Here is a 19,430-nt window from a genome sequence, read left to right as displayed (position 1 = left end):
TACAGAAGCAAGCTGGTAGATGTAGAGGCCAAGTAGCCTTTTAATTGAGTCAAAAGAGATGGCAACATAAAGAACATTCAGAAATCAGCAAGAGAGAGGGGGGAATGGAGAGAGAGATGGCAAGAGAGAAACAGATTATAGTGCAAACAGATGGCAGACCACCTATCCAATACTGGATAGATAGTATGTGATTAGTATAGTAATATTTTATGTATGTAAAAAAAGTTTCGGAATTCAAGGCTACTAATAGATTAATATCTGTTAATTATTGATTTTCTAAGAATTTGATTCTCTAAATGATAGAAAAAGTTTAAGGAATACAGATTTTCTTGGCCCTATGCTGACAAGTAAAACAAACATGAAAACAAGAATGATGAAATCCCCACACTGATAGGGCCATACCTAAAATAAACATAAGCACTGTGACCCAGACCCCCATGTGCTGATGACTCATCAAAGGGGAAATTAGCCTTTAGAGGCTAAGGAGAAGAAACTATTTAAGTAAGAATAGCTTCAGAGTTTGAAAAGACACTTGGTGGTCCACATCAACACCGCAGGGCTTTTAATATAATAATTATTTATAATTTAAAAAGAGTAAGGAACAGAAGAAAATAATGAAGAGGAAAGGAGACAGGAATGAAGATGAATTTTACAAAGAGAACAATAGTATTACATGATAATTAAAATCAAATTGAGGAAATAACATTCATTTGCAGGTATGGTAGAAGCTAGGTTAACAAATCAAGGAGGAAAGTTTGGTGGAAGGCAGCACTATGAGATGCTAGTCAGAAATTGTTTTTAACGTGCACTGATGAGAATCCTGCGCAAAGAATGTAAACATGCTACAGGCAAGATACAGCCCTAGGAACTGAATTAGTAGAAATCTGATATGATAGATCAGCATTTTACCCTACTTTTGGTTTTCAGTGCTAGGCTCCAGTTTTCTTTTTTTTCTCACCTCTCTTTCTGTATTGGGGTATATGTATGGAAGTATGGGAAACTAGCAGAGAAGTCAAATCTTGGGGATCAAAGCAAAAATGGCAACTGTTTAAACTGGCCACTCCTCAATGAACAGTAAAGAGCTCTAGAAGGATTGAGCACACACGCTCTCTCTCTCTCTCTAATGTTCATGACCATAACTCTTATTGGAGATATTGACCCTTTTCAGAAGCATCTTAGATAAGGATGCTATTACTCTCCTGCTGGCTGGATGCTTATTTATGGCAGGTTTAGGTGGAGACAGTCTTTATATGGCTAGTGAAAATAATGGAATTTTGTCCCACATTTGTCTCTCAGTTTATTGAACATACAATACCTATTTCTACTCTAGAGTCTTTATATTTCCTCAACCTGAAATACTGTTTTCTCTTTCAAAACGTATGCTTTCTTGTAATTTTTCATATATGTGCCTTGACAGATTTTCCTTGGAAACCCTCCAATAAACATCCATATTCAGTGGATTTTTTCCATCATAGCTCTTCTTGTACTTGGAACTATTCATTGTTTGATTATTTGTTTAACATCAGACTACCTAGACTGTAAACTCTCTAAGCAGAAGGATGATTCGTCTTTTATTTACTATCTCTGCTTACCTAAAGCCTATTATGGTGCCTGAAACGTAGAAGCGTCTAACTTTTACTAGTTGAATTAATTAATGGATGGATTGAGATACAGTGTATCAATAAGTGTGGCTCTCCTGACAAACTGACTGATTAAGTTATATAAACAAATAATGGATTGGCAATGTATTGAAGAACAAATAAGAGAGAACTCTCACACAACTGTAAAAGTAGCATAGGAAATACCAAAACAAAGATAGATGATGTTTATAAAAATGCTGAAGACACTTAAAACTGTTTTGCATATTTTGTTCAAAACAAGAAAATTTAAACAAGACAGAACAAAATAACAAAATAACACTGTTCTGCTCTATGGTTTGACTGTTTTAAAAACTGGATCTGAATAAGCAAGTCCCTCTTTAGGTTGTTACCTTAATTCTTTCAAAATATTTTTATGACTCAGATAGAATGAGGGGTGTCTAACAGCTCTCTATACATGTTTCTGCTGCTTCATTAAGGCTGCTTCTCCTCTGGATGTGGTTATTGAATCTCGACCTCAATGATGGCACTATTTTGTGAGGAATGTCCTCTTTATCAGGTCTAAGATTGCTTTTCTAGAATAGATTGCACTGGTAGCCATTCCTGATACTTTTTCTCCTTTCTTAGTGGCAAAAAATACTATCCCCTTACACATCAGGCTGGTGCAGCAGTACAGATGAGAGAAACAAGGGAGACCATGTTTTATGGAGCGAGAAGGGTAAGCTTTGCCCATTCTCTGCTTTCCCATGGACTTGAAAAAATATTAGAGGGCTCTTTTCCTTGATTCGTAAATTCAGCTAAGTTTATCTGTCAAATTGTGAAACAGAAGTGGGAAACATTTGTATTTTTATAAAGAAAAATGGAGACTTGTTACAGCAAAAACAACAAATAAATAATTAGAAATAAACAAAACTAAAAGATGCAGTTGTAGACATGTTCTTTAAGAAGTTGTCCTTAAAAAAAAAATTGTCCTTGAGGACACTTGAATGTATCTTTATTTCTATGAGAGAGCCTCAGTTTGATAATGATATGTGATATTTTACCAAAAATTTCAACTTAGAAATGGCATAATGGGCCTGAGGATTCAGTACACCAAGGATAAAATTTCAGGATGTTATCATTTCATGTTACTGTGGGATTAAGTGAAAGCCTGTGAAGCCTTAGCATTGCTGGATCAAGAATCCATCTGCTTCATAGTACAGCGAACCATACTCAATATTCTGTAGTAACCAGTAATAAAAAAGAATATGAAACAGAATATATGCATGTCTATGTATGACTGAAACATTATGTTGTACACCAGAAATCGACATAACATTGTAAAATGACTATACTTCAATAATAATAATAAAAAGAATCCAATTGCTTGGATTTGAATTCTGAATTATAGCTTCTATCCTTTATTTTCTTTAGCAAGTCTTAAGTTTTATGAATCTTATTCTTTCATCTGTAAGATGAGAATAATGATGATACGTAGTTTATACATTCATTTTTATTTTTCAATAAGCTAATACAGATTCCAAACCTTAGCACAGTCCTTGGCATCCAGTATGCAATAGATGTTGGCAATGTTTATTAGCGTTCAGAATGCTACTGATAACTGAGCAGGACGTGTGGTCACGGCATGAGCAACTAAAACTAACTTGGTTGAAGACATCACTATAGATCAAACTGAAACAGAGATTAAGAGTTTCTTCACATTGGAACGTTCTTCAGGGTGTAGCATAATATCAGAGTCAGGTGTGGCAAAAGAGGCCTGAATATATGTGTCCTGCCACTGGTGTTCATGAAGAGGATATCTTGTCACACAGTTGGTGGTGATCATATTTGCCGTGTTCGGGAACAAGGTGTCCAGTGAACGAATGATGTGAGTGCCCAGCTGTGTGGTTTGTATCTCTAGTGATTTAATTATCTTACCTTAATATTTTGTAGATTACTGGACAGTTTTATAAAATCCTAGTTCTTATCATTCTTGGATATATTTATGTTGAACATGTGCAATTCTCTATTCCACTCTGTCTCAAGTATATATCTATCAGATACAGAATCACTGAAAATTAAAACTTGCACAAGACAAAATCACTCCATTTGACATGACTGACTACAATGTCTGTCTTGCAGGAAAGCATTCTATTTAAATTTTACTCTTCACAGGGTCAATAGCCATTAGAGTCAAGCTTTCAGTAAATGCTAGTTAGTGATTTTGATAATGAAAAATACACTTATAAATTTATTAACTTAGAAGACTATTTATTATTATGCCATATATCTGTCTAGGACTATTCCAAACATAACAGATGGGATGGGTCATGAGACCATTTTATGTTCTCAGGTTCATCCTAACTCAAATAATTGTTTTTAAAAACCACACCTTTAACTACCAGTAATACATAATCATCATTCTTCCTTCCTGTGACAGATTAAAGCAGCCTGCAAGTTATAAAACTGATTTAATTCTGGGTAGTAAATGCCTCTCCTCAAAATTTAAACACCATGTTCTTTTTTTATAACAAGAATATTTCTTGGTGATAAATATCACTTGGTTGCTGGAGCCTTTTGCAGCTTTGATTTTTTTGTAAACTTAGCACATTTTCAATTTTTTTCTATTGTTCATAAGAGAATTCAGAATTGCTGTTCTTTCCATAGCTACACGATGATTACTTGTTTTCTCTCTTGGGAGAATAAGAGATGCCACTCTCGGGAAAAGTTGGATCCAAAAGAGGGTGCTAAAGTTATGTGGTGGAGTTTACAACAAACCAAAACAAAATAAAATAGATGCCTTGAGGTAAATCCTGTTACTCATGCAAGTTTTATACTTTTATTTAATAATTTTGCTATTTTATTTTTGCCATTCTCCCATGTAGCTAAACATCTGTCAATTTTGTTGATCATTTGAAAGAACCAAATCTAGGATTCGTTGGTTTTCTCTTACTTTTTTTCTATTCTCTGTTTCATTTATCTCCCCTCTAATCTTTATTATTCCTTCCCACCTGCTAATTTTGGCTTATTTTGCTCTTCTTTTTCCAGTTCCTTGGGTGTAAAGTTAGGTTATTGATTTGAGTTATTCATTTTAATATAGGCACTTGCAGATATACATTTTTCCCCTGAGCACTGCTTTTGCTGTATCTCATTAGTCTTGATATGCTATGTTTTAATTTTCATACCTAAGTATTTTCTACTATCTCTTCTTATTTAGTTTTAGACTCATTGGTTGATGAAAAGTGTTAATCCTAGAAGAGAATAGAGGCAAAACATTTTCTGACATAAATTGTAGCAATATTTTCTTAGATCAGTCTCCCAAGGCAAAAGAAATAAAAGCAAAAATGAACAATTTGATTAGGACCTAATCAAACTTAGAAGCTCTTTCACAGCAAAGGAAACCATAAACAAAACAAAAAGACAACCCATGGAATGGGAGAAAATATTTGCAAACCATTGCAACCAACAAGGGCTTAATTTACAAAATACAAACAGCTCATAAAATTCAATAATAACAACAAAACCCCACAAACAATTCAATCAGAAAAATGGGCAGAATACCTAAATACACATTCTTCCAAAGAAGACATACAGATGTCCAAAAGGCATATAAAAAGATGCTCAACATCACTAATTATTAGAGAAATTCAGAGCAAAACCACAATGAGGTACCACCTCACCCTGGTCAGAACAGCTATCATTAAAATTCTACAAATAAATGCTGACGAGGGGGTGGAGAAAAGGGAACCTTCCTACACAGTTGGTGGGAATGTAAATTGGTGCAGCCACTATGGAGAACAGTATGGACACTTCTTAAAAAACTAAAAATAGTGTTACATATGATTCAGCAATCCCACTCCTGTGCATATAGCCATAAAAGATGAAAACTCTAACTGGAAAAGATACATGCACCCCAGTGTTCATAGAAGCACTATTTACAATAGCCAAGACATAGAAACAACTTAGGTGTCCACTGATAGATGAATGGATAAAGAAGATGTTGTGTGTGTGTGTGTGTGTGTGTGTGTGTGTGTTTACAAGGGAATATTATTCAGCCATAGAAAATAATAAAATATTATTATTTGCAGCAACATGGATGGACCTAGAGATTATCAGACTGAGTGAAGTAAGTCACACAGAGAAAGAAAAACATAAGGTAATATCACTTATATGTAGAATCTAAAAAATAATACAAATAAACTTATTTACAGAACAGAAGCAGACTCACAGACATAGAAAACAAACTTACGGTTACCAAAGGGGAAAGTGGTAGGTGGGATAAATTAGGAGCATGGGATTAATAGACACACACAACTATATATAAAATAGATAAAAAACAAGGATTTACTGTGTAGCACAGGGAACTATATTCAATATCTTCTAATAAACTAAATAAAAAATAATCTGAAAAAATATATATGAATAACTAATCACTTTGCTGTACACCTGAAACTAACAAAATATTGTAGTCAATTATACTGCAATAAATAAACAAGTAAATACACAAACAGTAAATCAGTACATGGAAAAATATTTAAATAACAACTCATGCTGTAAAAATTAATAACTCATTATATAATTTTTAAAATTAGAAAATTTAAGTAAGTTTTAAAATAGTAAAAAAAAATGTTGTTTCATTTTCATGTTAATTGTGAATTTTCCAGTTTTCCTTACATTCATGATTCCCAGCTTTCTACTGTAGTTGCAGAAGGTACCAGTCTTTTTAAATGTATCAAGAATTTGTTTTATTGCTTAACATATAGTCTGTCCTGGAGGATGTCCTATGTGCACTTGGGAAGATAGCATGTTCTTCTCTAGTTGGGTAAAGTGTTCGATAAATGATAGATAGATAGATAGATAGATAGACAGACAGACAGACAGATAGGGATAGAGATATATTTCTTTTGATCTAGTTAGATGACAGTGTTGTTCAAGTCCTCTATTTGCTTACTGATCTTTTGTCTAGATGTTCTATCAATCATTGAAAGCAGAATATCAAAGTCTGCAACTCATATTAGAGAACTGTTTTGTTTATCCCTTCAATTCCATAAATGTTTGCTTTGTATATTTTGAGGTTCTGCTGTTTGGTGCATTTTCTTTATAATTGTCACATCTTGATGAATTGACTCTTTTATGAATAGATAATGTTCTTCTTTATCTTTTACAAGTTTTTTTAATCTAAAGTGTTTTCTGTCTAATATTATATATTCAGCACCTCAGGTCTCTTTAGATTACTATTTTTCATGGGTTATTTTTATATCCTTTCACCTTCAACTTGTGTTGAGTCCAAAGTGAGTCATTTATAGACAGTGTGAATTTGGATCCATTCTGTCAATCCCTGCTTTTTGATTGGTGAAATTAATCCATACTTTTAAAGTGATTACTGAGAAGGAAGTAATTTCTTTCCTTTGGCAGAATATCAAAAAACTCTGTGCCATTTTGCTATTTGTTTTCTGTATGTCATATACCTTTTTGTCCCTCATTTTGTCCATCATTGCTTTCTTGTTGATTTTCGGATAGTATTCTGTTTTGATTTCCTTCTCTTTCTCTCTCTCCCTCTCTCTCTTTTTTTTCCGTGTGTGTGTGTGTGTGTGTGTGTGTGTGTGTGTATACATTTTTTGGATGTTTTCTTAGGAGTTATGGTGACAGTTTGTTTTAAGAAGTCAAGTTGAAGACCTCACATTACGTGTCCTGTGTTGACCCTATGCTCAGTATGTTTTAGGGGCTTCTCCTCAACAATCTATAGCTCCTGAAGTAAGCAGTCATGATTGAGACCACAGTAATGAGGGCCAGAAGCTGACCTCAGTGACTTCCCTATATTTATCCATTTTACAAATGAAGAAACTTGGCTTAGATGCTTTGACAGACTGAGTGACCTGCCAGGTTTACAGAAGGGTGGCTGAGTTGGGTGGCAGACAGGTGGGGCTGAGGAACAGGCTGAAGAGGAGTGGGTAGACAGGAATCCCACTCCTGGGCTTGTATCCAGAAGGAAATCTACTTCAGGATGACACCTGCACTCCAATGTTCATAGCAGCACTATTTACAATAGCCAAAACATGGAAACAGCCTAAATGTCCATCAACAGGTGACTGGATAAAGAAGATGCGGTATATTTATACAATGGAATACTACTCAGCCATAAAAACCGACAACATAACGCCATTTGCAGCAACATGGATGCTCCTAGAGAATGTCATTCTAAGTGAAGTAAGCCAGAAAGAGAAAGAAAAATACCATATGAGATTGCTCATATGTGGAATCTAAAGACTCATGGACAGAAGACTACAGACTTGTGGTTACCAGGGGGGTAGAGGGTGGGAAGGGATAGACTGGGATTTCAAAATTGTAGAATAGATAAACAAGATTACACTGTATAGCACAGGGAAATATACACAAAATGTTATGATAAATCACAGAGAAAAAAATGTGACAATGAGTGTGTATATGTCCATGACTGACTGAAAAATTGTGCTGAACACTGGAATTTGACACAACATTGTAAAATGATTATAAATTAATAAAAAATGTTTAAAAAAAAGAGGAGTGGGTAGAAGTCCCTGGACCTGATACTTAGCAGGGCTCTACATATGTTTGTTGCACAGAGAAGCGTGGGTCATTCTGGTGACTGGACAGTGTTACAAGAGAAAAAGTGCAGAGCCCTAACCCTGCCTCTCAGTGCCTTAAGTAGCTGCATCTTCAGATGCTGACTCACAGACTTCTACTTACTCAGTTCCTTCCAAGCTGGGCCAGAGTCGAATTTCTGCCCAGGATGACCAGACAGTGTGCCTCCCTGGAGGCCTTCTGACCCAAGATGGATCCCTGGTAAGTTCTTGGGTCTTGTTTCCTTAGAATTTGTTTCTGCAAAAGGGAGTAATATTTTCAATGAAGTGCATGGATGAAAGTGCAAGTTGGGGACGTTAGACACAGATTTAACTAGGGCTCCCAGCAACCTACTCCACTCCCAGGAATGAGAAATGGTCAGGTCCTGTTTCTGTAGCACTGGTCTCAGAGGAAAGGACAGTGATGCTGACACTGGCAAGGCCAGGCAGCACAGGCTAGGAGACAGCTGTTTCTGCCTGAGGGTAGCTTTTTGGAAAAAACAGCTCTTAGGGCTAACCAGGAGGAGCCTGTGGGTCCTTAGGTTGCTAGCCAGACCATGCTTTCCTGCACTATCTCCCAATGGGAAGAGCATGCCATGTCCCGAGGGTGCTCACGATAAGAAATGAGAAGTGTTGGTTATAGGTTTTGAGAAGCAAACCTTGTTGTCAGAGAATAAATTAGTGCAGCAGTGTCAGAGGTGGGTTGATGGTTCCCAGGATGCACGGGGATCAACTAGCAGGACCTGCTGAACACAAAATCAACCCCACTGGGGAAGGGGATGTCTGGGTGCTATCCCTCCTCCGCCCCCCTCCCCAGGCCTTTCTGGAAGTTGGGTAGGAACCAGCCCTGTATTACCATGGGAAGAGCTGACAAGAGTGACCTTCTCCAGGAAGAAGCTGATACTGGTTTGCGGCATAGGTGGGTGCCAAGCAGCAGAGAGAAATGGCATCCTATCCCTGGTCTTTCTGCTTTCTAGGACCCGGGTGGTCCCAGATCCTCCCCTAACCACCCAGGGGCCTCTACCCCTTCGGATGTGTTTGTGTTAGGTCATGTAGATGAGCTGCCACAGAACAAAGATGGATGGGTGGTAGGTGCTCCCCTATGCCTGCCTCATCTGGTCTGAATTACCCCCTGGGGTAGCTCCCTAGGCTGGGGTGGCGTGGGGTGGCGTGGGGGTCCCAGCAGGACAGCTGAGGCCACTGCCTCTTCCTCCGTGCTGGGACAGTAGTCATTCCAGGTGCACGATGCTCCCAGGACACAGACCCCGACCAGTGGTGAGGAAGCCGCAGCCTCCTGGACGCACCTCACACTGTCTCTTCTCCTCAGGCAGCTCTCAATGATGCTGAGGCAGGCACAGTTGAAACTGCTTATCCGAACGTCAGGAAGAACTGGAGCACTTAGAGCAACACCTGCAGCTGGAGCAGCCGAGACCCGCCAAGCTGCTGAGCAGGAACAGGGACCCCAGGCCTGACTGGATCCAGGGGTACAGCTGAGGCGCCGCACCGTCAGGGCGTCGGCAAGGCTCCTCCGGGCCGTCCAGGTGCTAATTGGTCTTGTCACCATTTCTCGTGAGGTCGCCACAGACGAACCCCACACGGAAACAAATACGGAAGGAGTGGCTGTGAGCCGCTGCGGTTTGCTGAACACTCGGCCGTGGACGTGACTCCAGCGCCCCACTGCAGAACGAGGAGGCGCGCGCTACAGCACCGCTGGCTCGCGCGCCGCGCGCATGCGCGGTGTGCACGCCAACAGCCTCTAGTAGGTTCCGCAGAACTACGCGCCAAACGCCGTCCGGGCTGCTGGAACCAAGAACCCGGACTTCTCAGAGGTAAGGAAATCCTTGTCCCTTTTCTCTCCCACTCTTCGTTTTCTTAATGGTGCCTTCAGATGGGCAAAAATTAGTAACTTTGACAAGGTCTAATTTATTATTTTTTCCTTTACGCTTTGATGTTCTGTGTCCTGTCAAAGAAATATTTGCTAACCTACCGTCACCTATTTTCCCCAAGTTTTCTTTTAGAAGTTTCTGATTTTAGCTCTTATATACACATCTATATAAAACAGTTGAAGTTCGTTTTTAATGTATGTCATGATGTAGGAATGAAGGAGTTCTTTTTTTTTCCACATTAAGTGTCCAGTTATTTCATTATCTTTTGTTAGTAATCCGTACTTTTCCCAATGAATTACCTTGGCATTTTAATAAAAATAAATTTATTCCATATACATGTGGTCAACCTGTGGACCCATTCAAACACCCTTTCTGTTCCAAGGACTTGTGTATCTGGTTATCTATGCTTATGACAATGCCGTACTATTCCGATTACAGTAGCTTTATAGTGTAACAGTAATATACTGCAAGTCCTTCAACGGTGTTTTATTTTAAAATTGATGTTGGCTTTTTCATGTCAGTTTTTTTTTTTAATGTATGTAAATTGTAGGATAAGTTAGTCAGGTTCTATAAAAAGCCTGCTAAGATTTTTGTTTGGGACAAGGTTACATATATAAATCACTTTGGGGAGAATTACCACTTTAATATAATCGAGTCTTGCAAATCATGAACATGATTTAGTTTTCAATTTGCTTAGATCTTTAATTATTTTCAGTAATGTTTTGTAGATTTTTGAGTATGGGACTTGCATATCTTTGCTAACAGTATTCCGAAGTATTTTCTTTTAATGATACTGTGAAAAGTTTTCAATAATTTTTGATTACTCAATTCTAGTATTTATATAAAATAAATTGTTATTAATTGATGTCCTATTCTATAAATTTACTAAATACACTTAATTCTGGTAGCATTTTTGTAATTTTCTTTGTATTGTCTTCATATACACTAATATATTTTGAAAATAGTGTTTTAAGCTTCATTTACAATAACTATACCTTGTATGTATGTATGTATTTATGCCTTATTCTTATGTCATTGTGACATATTTATATTAGATTCTTTGAAGTCTTTTGCTGCTGAATTCAGAGTCTTTTTGAAATCAAATTTGTGTTGATTGGTTTTTCCCTCTGAAGGTGGGACACACTTACCTTTCTTTGCATGTCTAGTAATTTTGTTTTGTATTATTTTCTTATTTAGATATATCTGACATACAATGCTGTATAAGTTTAAGGTGTACAATATGTTGATTTGATACATTTATATATTGCAGTATGACTGTCACCATAGCATTAGCTAACACCTCTAGCCTGTCATATAATTATAACTTTTCTGTGGTGAGAATGATTAAAATTTAGTCTCTTAGAAATTTTGAAGTTTTTAGTACAGTATCATTGACTGTGATCACTGTGCTATACATTACATCTCCAGGACATGTTTATTTACTGGTTTCAAGGTAGGTATTGTTTAAGGATAGTAACTTTGGTTTAAAACTGAGTATTGTATACAGTTGGTTGCTTTGTTTTAATAGGCAGTTGATTTATTTGTATTAATATTTAAAATTTGCAAGCACAGTTGCTGCTGTTACTGTTTTTTGCCTGACTCCCTATTAATCTCCCCTGGACACAAGTAGTTTAGTTTCTGTGTAATATAATCTCTTGTTTTCAATATTTGCATGGTGAATTCTTCTCCCTACTTATCTATAATGATAGTATTATGTCTTTCATAATGGTAATTTCTTTGTTCTTTCTTTTTCCTTCTAAGAGCATTTCTTCAAACTTGCTCACCAACTTACGAGTTGTTATACTGATTTATTGCAATTTTTGTTTTGTTTTGTTTTTCAGTGTTGATTAGATTAATTCCGCTCTTTATTCTTTTTACTATAAATTTGAATAAATTTGTTTTTTCCATGATATTTTTCCTTGTTTCTCCTACTGAATATTGATATTTTCTTGCTTTTTAATATTAGGCAGTTTTCTCCTTGTGATTTCAGATGTTGTGCATTGAAACCACATATTCTTTCTCTCTCTAAAAAAAGTTATAGGGATTATACAAAAATGGGGAGTATCCATCGTTCAGTTTTCAGCCTCCTAACAAGGCTTTTTAATTTTGTTCTTCAATTCTTCAGCTGGAAATGAAGTCAAGAAGTACCAGACTTCCAGTACAATTCCTTCATTTTGGTAATTTTTTTCTTTTTTTTTTTTTTGCTTTTCTACTAATGTCTTCCTTTATTTTGTTTTCCTGTCTTTCAAGTTCTTGAAGCTTTTTATGGTACATAAAGTGTACCATATAACAACGTAATTTCCTTCTACTTCATGTCTAGGCTTCTCTAAATGTACAGTGCTACTACCAATAAGCTCCTAATTTCAGTTTGTGACGTGATATTTAAAACTACCTACTCTACTTCTAAAATATACTGTGTAAATTGAAATCATGGAATTTCAGAGATTGAAGGGAGAAGTCATCTTAACTTACAAGTCAGTTTCCTAAGTGAGGAAATAAATGTCTGCCATCTTCTCTGAGCATTCCATGCTCCAGGTTTCTGGGTCAGAGGATAGTGGGTGATACAAGATTGAAACAACTTTCTTCTTCCTTGGTGTTCTCTCATGAAGCAGTTGTGGCATGTGCTATAAGCTCAAGTTCAGTTTAGTTTTTCAGCTTTGGCTGCCTTATCTTATCATTAATGAGAGATTCCTCCCCATTCTGTCAATTTGTTTGCCAGTTTTTCTTTATCCAAGTTGCTGAGAGTTTTCATTTTTCTTTATATCCATGCATAAGAAATTTGGAGACTACACTGATAGAAGCTCAGCCATGTGTCATTTTGATCTAGACATGTCTAGAGATACTTTTGAGAGCTTTATCAAGATTGAACCCCAGCTATTCCCTTTGACAGAAAAATCTCCTTGATTTTCTTTTGTGAGGTCATGTGGGGAAGCTGAGCTATAAATCCTTCATCCTCCACTTGTTCTTTCATAAGACGTATCTACTCTCCAGTAAAGCTTTGATTTCAGAGCTTTTGAAGTATATTTCCAAAAGTCTTGCTACCAGACTACATCCAAAAAAGATTATAAGAACTGGACTCATAATTATGACAAGATTTCCAATAGTTTATAACATTTAAAATGATATTTTGCTTCAATGTATTCTTTTGCATTATGGATGAAAGGGTCTAAATTAAAGATGTAAATTACTGTGATTTTTAAAATTAAGGAGACGGTAAAGAGGAATTAATATTTTTAGTAATTATTACATTGATTTCTGTGTTCTCTGCAAGGTTTTATATTTCATAAAGGGATGGGTAATGCTTCTTTCTTTATCAGTGATTAGTTTGTACTAGCAATAAATAATTATTGAATTAATTATTAGTATGGTGTTCTAATTTTAAATAAGCAAACACATATGAAGTATAAATCTATTCAGTATTTTATAAACAGCAATTATAAACTTCCTTATGACTTCATATTTCACATAACTTCAGTGTTTTAAAAACAGATATCCAATTTAAATATTGATATTTATAAATGCAGATTAAAATGTGGTATCTTTTACCTTTGTCACTTAGCACTTGCTGTAAGATATGATGGATAAGTTCAGGAGACTCAAGGTCTCATTTTGTTTTCTTCATTTATTGTTTATATGAGTCTGAGCAGGTATCATTATTTCTTTAATACAAATGCTGCATCTTGAAATGTTAATAGAATACCTGAATTGTCTTTTTCATGTCTCCCTCCCCCAGTATTGAATACGGTAGTAGTATTAGGCTATATAATGATATCAAAATGCATGTCATTATCAAAATTAATATTATTGATACACACTTTCTCATTAGGTCTATGGATAAGTGGAGAAGGGTATCTAACTGCAGTTAAATCCTTTGCAATATCCTTCCAAATGACACTCTTGATTTCAGTCACTCTGCATGCCATTTCACCTTAGAACATTGCCAGAGTAATCTCACTGTTCATTTTTTATGTTTTTCTTATTGCCAGTAGAAAAAATTCAAAATATCTTACCATTGCAATTTGAGCACTTCATAAACTTTCTTCTTCTTTTTTTTTTTTTTTTGCGGTATAGTCAGTTTACATTGTTGTGTCAATTTCTGGTGTACAGCAATTATATACTTTCTTCTTATAACTTCATATAATCTTATCTCTAGCTACTGAACCCTCTTCTGCTTTTCTTTATGTATTTTGTGTTTTATAGGTATCAAACTGCTTGTTAATATCTGGGTATGCCACCGTCTTTTTTGACTCCCCTTTATTCACAGCCTTCAAAATCACTGAAATAACATAATCTTTTTTTGTTTGTTTGTTGGTCCATCAGAATTTACCATCCAAATCCAAGGTCAAATATTTACTCTATCTGGAGATCATGCTACATTTTCTCAAGCCAGATTTAAACACTAACTCTATAGAGCCCTCTTACCATTTTGCTTAAACCTTTGCTTACACCTAAATGTGCTTAGTTGTGTTGCGCATTTTGTGTTCTGTCACTAGATAATGAACCCTTTGAGAGCAGGAACCAGTGTTTCTCTGATCTGACATAAATGCGGAATAGTTTTCTTGCAAACAAACTTGAGTTAAAATCATGAACATTCAAACAGCTGAATGATACTAAGCGGGTAATTTAACTTTTCTTTATCTTGGTTTGCACACTTACAAAATTGAGATTATAATGCCCAGGGAGAAACTTGTTAATACAAGTAAATTGTACCATTTATGTTATTATTATCATTGTTACTATTTTTAAAGCTTGTTGGTTATAGTATTTATAGTATTTATTTGCTTCCACTACCATACTAAATTCAGCACCCTGCTCAGATATACAGTAAATATTTGTTGAAGAAAATTATTAGAAATTCGTCTATATGCCTCTTCAGCTGTTTTACATTATCACTTGTTGAAAGGTGTCTACTCACTGATCTAGTAGACTCCTAAAGATGGACTATACTTCAAGGATATTTATAGTTAGATACTGATCAGTCAGGAATTGGGTTGCTGGTAAAATATTTAAAGCAAAAAGAGCTTGATTTTAAATTTCACTTTAGGTACTAACCAAGTTTAACACTGCATCAAAGTAAAAGTAATACTCTAATTACTGTGGAGTCGCTGTTAATCACTTGGTGACACTCTTGCTATTGTATTCCCATCAGGCATGACCTTCCATTTTGCAGAGTCTTCAAAATACTGAATGAACTGGCCATTTATTGATTATACCTTCATACTAATGCAGTGTAACGTTTCACATGCAATTAGGACACATTGCTTTAAAGAATAAAGTGGCAGAATGAATCCCACTGGGCTGTTAAAAGGAAAGAACACTGCAAAAAGTATTGAATTCTTTGGCATTAAAATAAATACATGTTTTATTGGTAGCACCTACTTTTTTTTTTCAGACTCTTAAAATATATGTTAATTAGGCAATGTGAAGAGCCTAATAGAAAGTCACTGATGAAAAAGGGAACCTCAGAAGAGATTACTGTGCTTGGAGTCAGGATGCCCAATTTAGACTTTGCTCTGCTGCTCGCTGAATGTTTCTTAAAAGGTAGGTTATCCCATGAGCCTCATGATTCTCTGAGTCAAATGAAGAGAATTGACTTGTAACTTCAATAATGATTACCAAATTAAAACTTTTGTAATAGAAAGACATTAAGTGTATCTGTTACCTATACCTGAATACCCATGTTTTTGTGTATAGGTAGCTGAATCTATCTACTTACCACATGTATCCCTATATATGTATACCTGGATATAGATATGTTTGCATTGCCATTTGCCTGCATAGATGTAATATCGCTAAACAGTGTTTGATACAGAGTATCACTTTGTTCTATAATTTTATTTTTGGAACATAATACACAGTTTATTTTCCAGTTAAACCATTTGAGGATAATAATGAATAAAGAATCTTCAGTTTGTAACACATAGAGTCTCAAAAAAATGCTCAATGGTTTATTTAGAAAATGTGCTTGAATGCTGTTAAACAAAAATTACCTTATAATTTAAAAACACAAAGCAAACCATTTGATTTAATTGAACTCAAGGGATGCAAGAATCTCCATCTATTTTACCATTTCATTGAGTACATAGACTGTTATACGACTGATGGTTTTTGTGTTTCCAAATGTACTTCAGTCATTACTTTCTAAGCAAAGGATCTTTTACTTCAAGTACTCTTAGATATAGAACAATAATTATATTTTTCTATTTACAATCATACAACATCTTGTGTTAATACATACCTTGTGAGTAAACTTGGTGCAGTGTAGAATCCAAATGAATATAGGCATCAGAAAGTGCAGATCTGTGAAATGTTTAAACAGAACATTCATCCAAGGGAGACAACAAGTACATGAATCTATAATTGATGAACTAAAACTCCAGCATGATGGTTTCTGTACATTAATAGCTGGTAGCTGAAAATTATAGTCTCAGTTCTTAAATGAGTTACTTGTTATCTTTAGACTTTCTTTTAGGGCACAAAAGTTTCATAAGTTCTTATCCTCAACTAACTGTATATCTTTCTTTATTCAGAAATAAAATGATGGAACTTAAAATATTAGTTAATACAAATCGCCAATATATTGGTATGAAATTATTATGTCACAAACTTTAATATACTTAGGGGATGCCTAAGGATATTAGTAAAATGCACATTTCTGATTCAGTAAGTTTAAGTGATCTGACAAGTCTTCCAGATGATAAGAAAGCAGTTGGTCCCTGGCCACACTCTGAGTAGCAAAGTATATGCTTTAAATGATGGCTAATAAACTCTATATGTTGAAGGGGTTTACAAGAAAGATAAAATTAAAAGTCATAAAGAATTTCAAAGGAAGAGAAGGTTTCTTAATAATTAAATTATGCTATGACACTATTAAACATTCATTTAAAAGTGATATATTTTTTACAACCCAAAACAAGGAGGGGTGTGTGTGTGTGTCTGTGTCTGTGTGTGTGTGTTCAACTTTTGGTACCTGGATATAAGTTTTTCAGAGTTAAATCACATAATTCCGTTTTTAATTTTTGAGATGGTTTTATAGACTAACCTGTACATAACAAAGCAGAATCTTTATTTGATTAGCTTGGAGTTGTAAGTGTGATGATACAAAGATGAGAAAATGAGGAGATGGGTGGTTATTTAAAAATATCACGTTAGTGTTTCAGTGATTACTTTGAACATAAGTTAATCTCTTTAATTTTCATATATTGAAAAATAGAGTTAAAAGAAAGCTAATTTTCTATTTCTGTCACATGTAATTGAAATACCAGCAAAAACCAAAACTAATAAAAAGTATTTACATAATCATTACCAAGTTAACATTAGTTACTTCAGTGCAATTCAGTGCAATTAGTTACCGGTGCAATTTCTTCCTCCAGGCTTGGGTGAACAACATTATGATCTTATAAAGAAAATATGCAAAGAAAATGGCCAACACTTTGTATTCAAACAACCTGATCTGAAAGTTTCTCCCCATCTCTTTTACTTTCCAGCTATTTGATAATGGACTGGTTATTTAACCAATATTCCCAATGCAAAATAAGTGATAAATATATTTTATTTTGCTTGCTTATATTCAGTGTAGACATCTATACTGGAACTTTGAAAATGTTTGTACTAATGTACCTAAGCTTCTGTTAATTGCCATCTATGAAAAACTCAGATCCTATATGAACTCTCCATTTAGAATAAATGTAGTGGAGGCCCAATTATCTTTTCTATTTGCCACTCCTTTGCTCTTAGAATTGATAAAAATAAATACAATTTGTCAAATATCACTGGCTTAGATTAGAATTGAAAATACTATCAAACACTAGGCTTTTATTTTTCTCAGATCTCATTCATGCTGTATTCTTTCTCTCTTTGGAAAATGGAGCAAGAGATTGATGAAATTTCTTGAAGTGTAAGTTGGATGAAGGGTATCCATCAGACAGGACCCAAACTACAGATCTTGGTGGACTGGGGAGATGTTATATCTTTGGGCACTTTAGTTAACAGTGCTTGATTATGTTTAAGGGACTTGTTAACATGTTAAGATAGTGACACTAAATTTCTGGGAAGTTTTGGAATTGCCATTCTAAACATACAAATACACATGTATAAGTGTATATGCATGTTCACATCTGTACACATTTATATATATATATATGCATCTATGTACCTTTTTAATATTTGCACATAATAGATATAACTATATATATTTTAAGTATAGCTGAGTGGTCCCTTAATCATGTCTGCTTGGTTAAAAAATACTTAATATAATAGAATACAATATTTATGAATATATTTAAAAACTGGTTTTATGACTGTATATCCTACATAAACCAGAATACCCCTCATGAAACATATAGTGCTTTTTTCCATATATACATTCAATATTATTTTTAATATGTCAGTGACCTTTCCCTGTATTCATTCTTTTCTAAATTCTGGAACGTACTGGCAGGATGTAAATGTTCCATTTTAAATGCTAATTTAGTTTCAAAATATCAGTCTGCATTCAGCTATCTAGACAAAAGACTTTTTACCATAATATTAGCCCCACATTATTTTTAAAAAAAACTTCCTCAATATGAAGTAAAGTCCTGGTTGAGAAAAACTGAAAAGAAAACTACTACTTTCAGAAAAAAAAATGTTGTTAATACTTTCTTTTTTTAAATATTGCATAGAATTTTACTTCATATCTACTTTTATATGGAATATCTAAACAATTCCTCCTGATGTAAAAAATTCAGTTTTTAATAACGATAAGCTTTATATACTTTGACATTAGTCTCTCACATCTCTTCTGAATGTGCCTGTTTTTTATATATATATTAATATTAAATATGCTTGGCAATTTTATTTTAATCAAGGAGATTATGATGTTCTTTACCCATTCTTTACATATAATATACAATAATTTTTCTATAATTGAATATTTTCCCAATCAGTCTTTGCACTTAATGATAATTACGTATCAAGAAACGTATAATGCCAGTGGTAAACCTTTCTAATATTACAATGGATTTTCATATTTAACTTTGAAATATATTTTATGAAAATGTGCATGTCATTCTTAGATAAAAATGAATTATTTTATACTAGAAAAAAATAGTGTCTTGCTGGTATTATTGTTTTTTATCCCTCTAGCCCTGATCATCTTTAACAGATTGTAAACATTCCCCTAGCATACTGTTATGATGTTTTCATTTTTCCATTCCCTTATGACTATTTATGCTGTCATATTGACTATTTAAATTTCTATATTTCATTTCAAGCCTAATGTGACAGATATATTTCAGATATTTTAATCTAACAATTTAAAAAAGCTTAACATTCAGAATTTAAAAATTTTCTCCTGATTTTTCTGATCTAATAAATTCAAATTTATA

The 19,430-nt window shown here is 34.6% G+C and overlaps 2 long non-coding RNA genes across 4 annotated transcripts in view; one reads left to right on the top strand and one right to left on the bottom strand.

The window, feature by feature from the left end:
• LOC140696385 (uncharacterized) overlaps positions 1-9,659 on the bottom strand; it is a 228,415-nt gene extending 218,756 nt beyond the window's left edge. For both annotated transcript variants that reach the window (XR_012072652.1, XR_012072657.1), the window contains exons 1-2: positions 9,481-9,659; positions 8,304-8,435 (exon numbers count right to left, since the gene is read on the bottom strand). This is a non-coding gene — a long non-coding RNA (uncharacterized lncRNA). The remainder of the gene's footprint in view (positions 1-8,303; positions 8,436-9,480) is intronic.
• A 284-nt stretch (positions 9,660-9,943) lies between these two features.
• Positions 9,944-19,430, top strand: part of LOC140696364 (uncharacterized) — a 172,742-nt gene continuing 163,255 nt past the window's right edge. For both annotated transcript variants that reach the window (XR_012072607.1, XR_012072593.1), the window contains exons 1-2: positions 9,944-10,005; positions 15,455-15,603. This is a non-coding gene — a long non-coding RNA (uncharacterized lncRNA). The remainder of the gene's footprint in view (positions 10,006-15,454; positions 15,604-19,430) is intronic.

This window comes from Vicugna pacos, chromosome 1, assembly GCF_048564905.1.
Source record: "Vicugna pacos chromosome 1, VicPac4, whole genome shotgun sequence".
NCBI classification, from domain to species: Eukaryota; Metazoa; Chordata; class Mammalia; order Artiodactyla; family Camelidae; genus Vicugna; species Vicugna pacos.
This window is presented reverse-complemented; position numbering and strand designations above follow the sequence as displayed.